The sequence below is a fragment of the Phocoena sinus genome, chromosome 9 (assembly GCF_008692025.1).
Source record: "Phocoena sinus isolate mPhoSin1 chromosome 9, mPhoSin1.pri, whole genome shotgun sequence".
NCBI lineage: Eukaryota > Metazoa > Chordata > Mammalia > Artiodactyla > Phocoenidae > Phocoena > Phocoena sinus.
Genome location: NC_045771.1, coordinates 63,155,501 through 63,167,324, shown reverse-complemented (window position 1 = coordinate 63,167,324; position 11,824 = coordinate 63,155,501). Strand labels below are relative to the sequence as shown.

The window sequence follows — 11,824 nt, the reverse complement described above, 5'->3', positions numbered from 1 at the left end:
CAGCAATCCCACTCCTGGGCATATATCTGGAGAAAACTATAATTCAAAAAGATAAATGCACCCCAGTGTTCACTGCTGCACTATTTACAATAGCCAAGACATGGAAGCAACCTAAATGTCCACTGACATATGAACCAATAAAGAAGATGTGGTATAGATATGCAATGGAATATTACTCAGCCATAAAAAGGATGAAATAATGCCATTAACAGTAACATGGATGGACCTAGAGATTATCATACTAAGACAGACAGAGGAAGACAAATATCGTATAATATCGCTTATATGTGGAATCTTAAAAAAATGATATAAATGAACTTATTCATAAAACAGAAATAGACGAACAGACATAGAAAATAAATTTATGGTTACCAAAGGGGAAAGTGGGGGGAGGAATAAATATGGAGTTTGGGATGAAAATATACACAATAATATATATAAAGTAGATAAACAATAAGGACCTATTATATAGCACAGGGAACTATACTCAATATCTTGTAATAATTTATAAGGGAAAAGAGTCTGGAAAAGAATATATACATATATATATATATATAAAACTGAATCAGTTTTGTACACTTGAAACTAACACAACGTTGTAAATCAACTATACAATTTAAAAAAATTATACTTCTGTCTCAATCAATGGATTATCTGTGGTCAGTAGTCCCCTGATTATTTTATCCATTGTTATTCTCCAGAAAAAGACATAGTGATATATTGTTAGTAAAGAAGATGAAAGACAAATGATAATGTTATATGTGCTTCCTGTAGTTGTCACTTATTAGTGATCCTTACACTGATTGATTACATTGATTACACTATAATTTCAGATGACACTTTAAAATATATAAACATATTCTCAAAAGGTATATTATATTATATAACCACCACCTATTAGAATTTCAGGGGAATAATGGACCCTAAGAATCATCTAATCTTTTGCCTAATTTTATAGCTAAGGAAACTGGAGTGCATAGAAATTAAAGTGACTTTGCCTTAGGTTTTGCAATATAAGTTGCTAGCAGAGCTAGTTCAAAAATTTAGGCCTGCTGATTCACTTTACTTACATTATTCTATTGATTTAAGAGTAAATTAAGACGTGTAATTTATTTATTTGTGTACATTAAACAGATGTAAGTCTCAGAGAGCAATGAAATTTTTAGCATAGAACTGTTTTAATAATTTCTTACATGATTCATTTAATTAATTAAATCAGTTCTGACATTGCAACTGAAGTCACTGTGACCTGAATAAAATGTGACTGACCTTCAGTGAGTAATATGTACCCACTCACTCATTAAGTCACTATATAGTGTGTTTCTACTAAGTGCCAGGCAGTGTTTGAGGCATTCAGAGTATAGGGGTAAACAGAAATAAACCAGTTTTTATGCAAGTAATTTTTTTTTTTTAATGAAGACACGGCATAAAATAAGTATGCTAGTTCATGATAAGCACTTCGGAGAAAAAAAAAGAAAAATACTGTGTAAGCAAGCCTAAGGCAAGATGGAGCTTCATTTGAATAGGGTGTACAGAAAGGTCTCAATTTAGAAGCTAAACCCATGAGGAAGAACATTAACGGCAGCATGAATACCAAATGTGCTGATCCTTAATAGGAAGCGTGGCTGGTGTGCTCAAGAAACAATGAAAGGTCTAGAACAGTGGTATATGGGAGCAGGTTACTAGTAGAGGAGATCAGAGAAGGGAGGTAAGCAAGCCATGGATTGGGGAAGATTATTAGGGTCCTGAGGCCATGGAGATGTCTTGGACTTTTAGATTTAAAGCCTTCAAAGAGCTTTGAGCAGAGAAATGATCTGTTCTTTTTTTTTTTTTTTTTTTGCGGTACGCAGGCCTCTCACTGTTGTGGCCTCTCCTGTTGCAGAGCACAGGCTCCGGACGCACAGGCTCAGCGGCCATGGCTCACGGGCCCAGCCGCTCCGTGGCAGGCAGACTCTCAACCACTGCACCACCAGGGAAGCCCTGATCTTTCTTACATTAACAAGATAACTCTGGTTGCTGTGTAGGAGATAAACTTTAGTGGAACAAGAGTAGATGCAGCAGGAAGAACAACAGGAAGCTACTGCAACAAAGCAGACAAGAGATGATGCTGGCACCAAAGATTATTACACCACAACTAAGTACTCTGGGAAATCCATTTCCTATAGTGTAACAGCTCAGTCAGGAAACAGGTGGATCATTCAAATGTTATTTGAGGAGATTTTAATAAAGAGATTATTTCCAAGGGTGGACCAAGGTCATTAATAAATAGTGTAATACACTGAGGCTAGTTATAACAGGGAAAAAGTACTACCCTCTAGGTCTAATGGGAGAAAGCAATGGGAGCAAGCTAGTACTGGAACTTAAAGAGGATAGCTATACGGAGAAGGCGTCTCAATGGAAGTAACAGGCAAAAAGGACACTGGTCACAAACTGGCAGAGAGACATCCAGGGGAATTAATACCCCTATATCAGTCTCCTCTCTCCTTTGATCTCCTATTGGTACAGCCTGTTGACCAAACCCAAGCAGAAACCAGAGGGTAAGGAAATGCTTTGATGAGCCCCCCACAGGTTAGACTTTTGAGAATGGAACAAGGTGAAGAGTAAACTGGAAGCATAAACAGAAGACTGTCCTAATTCACACCAAGTACACACACACACTAAACTGTTAAGAACTTACTATATCTTGTTGAAACACATATATGCAGAAATTTGAAATATATATATTCCAGGTAATAATTCATGAACACAACTAATTCATTAAAGTCATTAATGTGTTCTTACTCTTGGGCAATGATGTGTAAAGTTTAAATATTATGGCTTTTTAATGAAATTATTCTATTCAGGATGTCAGTGAAAAAATGATGTATGTGTGCTCATCTCTGTACTGTCAAATCAGACATTCAGGAATTATTATTAGGAGTTATTGAACGTGTGTCAGGCATTTAAGAGATTTTCCAGAATATAAAAACACTGAATTCACTCAAAGTTCTACTTATTTTCTTAACCAGTTTCTCTTCTCTCTCTCTTGACCCTTATAGTTCCTGCAGTCTGAACAGATATTTCAGATGCCAGAAAACCATCTCATTTTCCAAGATTAGGTAATATCCCAAGGTGTTTCCTACTTTCAGATTAATTCATAGTAAAATTAGTACCTCTTGGACCAGTAGAGTTCTTAAAGAGAAAATAACAGTACAATAAAAATAAATATTATGTTTTATGTTTTTTAATTTTCTAAGTATTTCTGCATATAAGAACTCAGCTGGTAAGGAAAACATGAATAGTAAAAAGTACTTACAAACTTGGCCGAGGAGGCGGAATCTTTGGGTTTTACGAAAAGTATATGTTGTAGTCCAAACAAAGATAACAAGCAAAAACAAGAGTCTAATACAAGTTCAAATTATTTCAGTTACTCAGAAATCACCTCCTGTCCCTACAATTCAGTGACGATTATAGTGTAAAGTTTCATGGCAGAAGGGCAATTTTCCCTGCCCTCTCACTCGACTATTCAGATGCTCTTCTGCTGTGGTTTGTAGGTGTATTTCCAGTTATTAAGCAATTAAACTGAACCAGGTAAATAGGAATGGAGAACCCATTTCACTGATAACTCACTGGAAGGTGTTATCTTTCTTCCATTTCCTGTTTTTAATCAACAAGCCATCTTCAACCTATATCACAAGAAATATTCGATACTTGTTTTTGCTTCTATAAGAAAATATATTCCAGGTTCTACTATGATGCATGGTCATTACTTTCTTTGACAGTCCACAAAATTCTATTTATTTGAATTATAGCATTACAAGAATTATAATTGCTTATTTTGCCCTGGGAAAATATATTATCACTTCCAAGAGGGGAGTCAGCAAACTGATATGTAGTTGGGGCTGGTGGAGCGGAAAGAATATGTGCTTTAAAATCAGAGATTTATTTTATTTTACAAACACTTATATATTGCTCACCATGGGATTCTAAACACTTTATAAACGTTAACTTATAACAACCCTATGAAGAAGACTTTATCCCCCAAGGATCATCATTCTCAATCAAATTTCATGAATAAGGATACTGAGGCTCAAGTGGTTAAACAACTGACCAGGGCTTCCCTGGTGGCACAGTGGTTGGGAGTCCACCTGCCGATGCAGAGGACACGCGTTTGTGCCCCGGCCGGGAAGATCCCACATGCCGTGGAGCGGCTGGGCCCGTGAGCCATGGTCGCTGAGCCTGTGCGTCGGAGCCTGTGCTCCGCAGTGGGAGAGGCCACAGCAGTGAGAGGCCCGCGTACCGCAAAAAAAAAAAAAAAACAATTGACCAAAAGTCACATAGCTTATAAGTGGTAGAATGAGGATTTTAAATCAATCAGTCTCTATTCCCAATATGGGGGAAACATATTCTACCTCAGTAAATTGTAAGGATTCAATGAGATGTTTAGGGGCTACCTCCTCTCCCTATGTTCTGCTTCCTTCCCTAGACAATGAAACATGCTCAGTATTCTTCCTTAAAACAAACGATTTAACAAACAAAAAACAACATTGTCTTACTCCACTTTCTTCTCTAAGTTTACCTGATTTCTCTCCTATTCATTGCCAAATTTATTGAAAGGACTACAGCTGATGCCTCTATTTCCTCTTCCACCCTTTACTCTCTCACTTACCAGCTCCTCCACTCTGTCTTTGAGTCCTCTCCTCTTTACAGAATGTGTTTCTATTATGGTCACTAATGACTTTCAAATTTCAGGTTCAATGGAGATTTTTAATCATTAGTTGGTCGCAGTCAACACATCTGATCACTCCTTATTCAGATTACTCTTTTCTTTTGGTGCCCTTGATTCAAAATTCAGAGTTCTGTCCTATGCTTCAATTTTCTCATACTACATACTCTGCTGACATGATAATATCCACTACTCTGACTTCAGTTTCCTTGTATGTACGTTCTTGTGAAATACCGTGGGTTCCAGTGTTAGTAACTCTTGCCCTAATGCCCAGCTGCCATCAGCTGCTGACATCTATAGCAAATAAAGCCTGACTTGTTTCTGGATTTATCAGGCTAATAGCGCTCTTACCTAGTCTGACTAGGGAGACTACTATTTTGCCATGTGATATATTCAGTGGTCTTCAGATACCCACCTGGGCACCCTCTCTTCAGTCTCACAGCATTGTGGATACTGCAGAGGCATAACTGCTCCCTTTCCTCCCCATTTTCTGGGACTATTTTACCCAACTGGATAGACTTTGTTGTGGGGTGCTAAGCCAGATCACATCCCAGATATCTGCTTCCTCCTTCTCTAGGCTTAAAGGAAAACTAGAAAGTCCTGCAGAAAATTGCAAGTATGCCTTTGCCCTTTTTCAACTGGTCATGTTACTGCCTAACATACCACCTGAGTGGCCACATGTTACACTGGCATTCCCTCTAAGGGAAACTTGATTTTTTTTTCTAATATGTAGGTAAGAAAGTGAGAAACAAACACGCTTGCTCAGAACTCCTGAAAAATTATCTGGTTGTTTCTATTGCTGGAATTACGATGTTGTGGACTGAACAAGAGAGGAAGGGAGGAGTAAAAGGACTGTTTTATCCTCCACTTTCTGTCTTTGCAGAGCCGGCTCCCCTCTGGCAATGGGAATAGCTACTTTCATTTTTCTAATACATTCCTGAACTTACAATTTGTTCTTCCCTATCCTGTGGCTAAGATACAGACATAGCTGATATAGATTTGTGACAAATACAAGTTCTATAGGTCCTTTAGGGCCTGTTGATGGATAAAAGAAGGTTAAATGAGATAGAGAAACATGTTTCTAACTCTGGGGAAGTGTTCCATGGGGTAATACGGGCCAGTATACTGACCAGCATTAGCTGGTCACTCTGACCCTGTCCACTTGGCCCACCAGACTCTAGGGGAGAAACTGAAAGGAAACACTGCTAGTGCTCTCTATGACACAAAAGGATAACCAAGTAGAGGTTTTATGCATAAATTCACTAAATCTCCAAAGACAATTTTAATGACTTCTATTTCAGAAGTTGGAGATATGACATGATATGATTTCTGATTATGCCTTTCTGTGGGATTCTGGAACCTGTGGTAAAGATCACTGAAAGTTTGAAAACGGCATCTCTAAAATAAAATTGAGTAGCCTATGGTCATGTTTATCTGCCAAAGGCATGGTTGATGATATAAAAATATCTATCTCAGCTGGCTAGGCAGCATCTTAATAAATGCACTGACTCATGCTGTGATTTCAGTCACCTGAGATGAGTTTTTTGGATTAAACCCTTTTCCCCTGATTCCAACTTATTTTTTGTCTTATCTTTACTACCTTCAGCAAATTTATGTAGACAGCCTGTGCAAATGGTGGAAGGAGGATAAAGAAACCTCTTTTGCTTTGTAAATTTGCATTTTGATTTGTGTGATATTAAAATTGTTCAGAGGTGGTTAAAATAGGGAAACATTTACCCAGAGGTAAGAACCTGAGTGAAAATGAGAAACAGCTGGGGGTATCCAGCTAAATGGGTTTCTTATAAATATCCACTGGAATTATCTGCGGCAAAAGAAGACAAAGATTTAGAAGTGTGATATACCAAAGGGCTCTAGAAATTGCTTAAAACAGATCTTTTCAGGCTAAAAGTAGAAAATAGGGAAGTGTTAAGAAGGCAATTATCACCTGTAATCTAAATATCAATTGACTACACACGTGGTAACTAATGGACTCAAACTATGAAAGTGAACTAAAGCTTCTGCAAGGAGTGAAAACAGCATATTCACTCATTTATTCAAAAATTATTTATTAAGAATCTGATATGTGACAGGCACTGGGGCTTCAGTGACAAACTATAAATTGGTGAGACACAAAATAAGCAATGAAATACATGAATAAGCAAAAACCCAAAGGTTATATAGTAGGTTCTGTAGGAGAAGTAAGCAGATGTCTTGACAGAAAAAAGTTCAAAGTGAGGAATCTATTCCAGATAGGATGGTCAAGAAACACCTCTCTCAGGGTGTGACATTTCATCTGAGATCTAAAGAATAAGAAGAGCCATGGGAAAGTGGCCCAGATAGAGGTGAGAGTGGATATAAGGATCTAAGGCTAGAAAGGCTCCATGTCTTCAAAGAAGACAAAGAACAATGCAACTGAAGAAAAAGCTAGGGGGAGTACAATGGGTGAAAACCCAGACAAGAGTTAAAGCATGCAGTATCTTATAAATCAGGATAAGGAGTTTCAATTTTATTTGAGTACAACAGAAAACCATTAAGAGGTTTTAAGTAGGGAAGTGATGTGATCTGAATGGCTTTTCAAAAACATTTGTTTTGTGGAGAACTTAGAAGGAAGAAATGAGAAAGTCCTCAGACTAATTAGAATACTAACAGTAATACAGGCTAGAGATGATTGGGGCTTGGACTAGAGAGGGGCAGGGGAGGCAAAGAAGAGTGGATTGAATAGACATGTATTTCGGAGGTAGAACTAACAAACTTGAAACTGAGCAAAAACAGTTTACAGAGAAAGATGAATTAAGGATGATTCTTGGCTTGAGCAAGTGATGGTTCCACTGTAAAAACAGACAACAGCTTGTGGATAGAGTAATCAGATGATCTGGGTTTTTTGTTGTTGTTTTTTCAACAGAGGCTTTTATCGCATCTTTAAAATATCACAAGAAGGTCTTAGGAGTCATCGGGCATCTTATTGTTTCCATAGATAGACAACTCTTAGACTTTATTCATCAGCCTGCTGGACTTTTCCCTTTTCAGAAACATAGACACCATCTCCAAATTTTCTGATATTCTCGTTTATAACTGTTCTGGCTTGCTGAGTCAAAATAGCTAAATTTGATACATGGTTAGTGCCGTTTCCTTCAAGAATTAACTCATCATTCTGGACTCAAGATAGTGAACAAAGAATACCTTGTCTCATGCAAACCCTGCAGATGTAGTTTTCAACCAAGAAATTTCTAATTTCAACAAGAGACCCGTTCTACATAATGAGGTTAATGGGCAAGTGGCACAAATCTCATCTTGTAACAGGAGCCCAGTGTTGACACCCTTGATCATGTTCTATGCATGACTATAGATAGTGTGAACAGTAACCACTTCCTTTCTATTTCCCTACTATTTGTCAATGCTGGGGTCTCTTCACTCCAAGGAGAGTGAATTCTACATTGATGTGCCTGAAGTTCCTCCACAGAGTTTCTCTGGGGTCCTTGAAAATAACTGTGCGTCCTTTCAGAGTGATGTCAACATTTCCTGTAATGTCAACAGTCTGATGAGAATTATCTTTGTTCTCAGAGTAGAGGTAGCAAAAATCGTTAAGTGATCTGTTTTGAATGTATTATGTTTGAATTACCGTAGGGGCAATGTCAGGAAGACAGCTGAATATATGTGACTGAAGCTTATAGAAGAGATCTGGACAAAAGATACAAATTTGGGAGTCATCAGCATGGAAGTAAACATTATTTATGGTCATAGGACTAGGTAAGATCATCTAAGTGCCATTTGTTACGATGAGTAACATGTGTGTAGAAAACCTGAAAGTCTTTTGAGAATAAAATCTGAAACTTAAAACCATTTTTGCTAAAGACATCATCACAGAGGAGTGACCCACACTAAATTTGGGTTTTGTTTCTTGATTCACCTATGCCTAAAATTTATTCTGTTTAGTTGTACAGGCTTCTTGCATTCAAAGAAGCTCCTGTAATTCTACACTTTATATACTATTTTCAAAGAATAAATTAGCATGTTAAAGACGTTGGTGATTTACATGAAGACTTCATCAGAATAGTTAAATCTACAAAAGACAAAGAGCTGGCTGATGAAAGTGTTGACAAAGGTAAGGGTTATGTGTTGAATGACAGAAATAGCTTTCACAAAAATGCAGTTCAGAGTGATGACTTGGAATGTTAGAAATAAATGATATTAGTTACATTAAAAGTTATGTATTTCTGTTGAAACAATTATTCAAGTAGAAGATTGGTGATACATATCTATGTAATAGATTATTTTTTTTTAATTTGTAGGTTAAAAAAAGTAAAGGCTAAATTTCAATTAACCATGTGAGGTAGGTACTTAAAATAAAATGTAAATTTAAGCTGTGTGGTAATCAGTTAAAATCAGATAGACCTGAAGTGTAATCCATGCCATCACGTCCCAGCAATGTGTCTTTGGAGTCTTACTATCTATGCCACTTCTCAAATTCTCATAATAACAGTCTAGAACATAAAGAGCTTTCCTCAAACATTGTTTGAAGGGATTTTTCCCTGTTACTAAGCATATTACAAAATTATTTTAATAGTTGCACAAGGGTCCATTTACTGAAAGTTCTAAGCCATCATTTATCTATTATCCTTCTGTTGGATGTTTAGAATATTTTTCATTTTACATTATCATAACTTTTTATTTGTTTTGAATATCAGCCCTTGGTATTCTGCAGAAGCTCTGCTATACATGCCCCCACCCAAGTCTATTCACTTGACCCTCTCTTACAAGATGTTTAGATAGCCTCTACTCCTTCACTCTCCTCTCATACCTCCAAGACCTCTTCTCTATTTTCCCCCTCAGCTTGTTGATCTTGCTTCTTACGCTAAAAAAAGAAAAGAAAAGAGAAAAAGAAGCAAACAGAAGAAAACATTCCAAGCTGCTACAATCAAGTCACCTATTTGTATCTGTGCCTATACATTCTGTCTTCCCTTCTGTTACTTTGAATGAACAGCCTGTGTTTTCACTGAAGGACATTTCTTCCACTTGTACACCTGCTCCAACACATTGCTCCAGGAATTTTTGTCTTGGACATTATAACTTTCCCTCTTGACTAAATTATTCCAAGGGCATACAAGCATTCTGCTATTTCTCCCATCTTAAAAAAAAAAATCAGAAAACAAAATTCTCAGTACCACATCCTTTTTCTACCTTATCTGCTCTCCTTTAGAGGAAAACGTCTAAAAGTTTTCTTTATAAGCTGTCCTCAGTTCCTTGCTTTCCATTCTCTTGAATCCTATCCAATTAGCATTTCACCCCATAGTCCATCAAAACTTCCCTCAAGGTTATCACTACCTCCATATTTTAAGCCAATAATAAATGCTCCATCCTCATCTTATCTAAAAGACCAGCAGTACTAATAAGGCTGAGGATGGTCTCCTTAATATACTCTCTTCACTCAGCATCCAGGTTTTCATGTGCTCTTCTTTCTCTCCCAATTTTTATAGCTTCTCCTTCTCATTCAGTTTTGCTGAGTTTATAGTATCTCATGACCTCCAAACACTGGAAAAGCTCGAGCCTCAGTTCTACTCTTAAAACCTCTTGATTTTATACCATCACTGCCCTGTGATCTTATCCATAACTTTTTTATGCTGAAAACTTTCAAATTTATATCACCAGCTCAGACCCCTCTGAACTCTACACTTAGATGTACAACTTTCTAGTAAGATATACCTGTTGGATGTAAGAATTTCAAAGACTAAACTCATGATCCGTACCTCCAAACCTGCCCTTCCCACAATCTTTCTAAAAATCAATAAAATCAATCTTCTTAAAATCAATCAGTATATCAATACTCTGGTCTTTCCCATTTCTCAGGCCAAAAAAAAAAAAAAGTCATTCCTGATTTGATCATTCTTTTTGCTTCTTATACTTTTCCTCTGTCAACACATTCTTTCCTTTCTACCTTCAAAATGCAGGCAGTGTCTGAACATTTTTCATTATTTCCATTACTCCTATCCTAATACAAGCTATCACTATCACTCACTCAGATTACCATAATGACCTTCTGGTTCAGGGGTGTGCACTTTTACCCACAAGGATCAGATAGTGAGTGTTTTAGTTACTGCAGGCCATAAGGTCCTGTTGCAGCTACTTACCTCTGCCACAATGTGAAAACAGCCATCTACAGTATGCAATTTAATGAATGCAGCTGTGTTCCAATAAAACTATTTACTAAAACAGGAAGCTGGCCAGATGTGAACTATGGGCTATAGTTTTCCAACACCTATTCTAGTTTGTCTCTCTGACTCATCTTTCTTTCCTAATATCTATTCTCAATACAAGGGCCACAGTGATCCCTTTGAAATGAAAATCAAAGCACATGATACATCTACTTAAAACTGCTTGTGTTCCCCATTTCACTCACAGGAAAAGCCAAAATTCTTAGTATGGCATACAAATTTCTAAACAATGTTTCCTCAATTTTGCTCCCTGTGATCCAGCCGCATTGATCTTTCTGCTGGTCCTTGAACTTGCCACATGCATGACGGCATTTGTCCTTTTTATGTCCTGTCTGAGAACCCATGGAACTGTGAAGCTCACTTTCCACCTTCTTTAGGTCCCTGATCAAACGTCACATTTTCAAGGAAGCCTTTCCTCCCTAAGAAATTACCATCACTCTCCTCCCAACATGCCCCATTCTCTTTTCCTGCTTTATTCTTTTTCCACCAATACCAGCTGGTATGCTAAAAAGTTTAATTTTTATTTGTTCCCTCCTCAGAATACGTCCCACTACAATATTGGGATATACTTGAGGATAAGTTTGTTTTAATGGTTTTCTATTTTATCCCCAGAATCTAGAACAGTTTCTGGTATATGATTTGGGACCAGTAAATAAATATTTGTTGAATGAAGCACCGTAAATGAACATGGGGAGGGCAAGAGAGAGTTCCTGGCCTAGATGTACCGAAGAGAAATTACTGCATCACATGGTAGAAGTTATTTAAAATTTCAAATTTAATATGCCAAGGTTTATCTCTAATTTTTTTACATAACGTTTTGATGCCCTTTCTTCCCTCTGTCTCTGTGATGCTTAATTTTTTGTGTCAATATGATTGAACTAAGGGATGCACTGATAGCTGGTAAAACATT

General features: G+C 37.2%; 1 pseudogene; it reads right to left on the bottom strand.

The window, feature by feature from the left end:
- Nucleotides 1–7,697: 7,697 nt before the first annotated feature.
- Nucleotides 7,698–10,440, bottom strand: LOC116759154 (annotated as a pseudogene).
- Nucleotides 10,441–11,824: the final 1,384 nt, after the last annotated feature.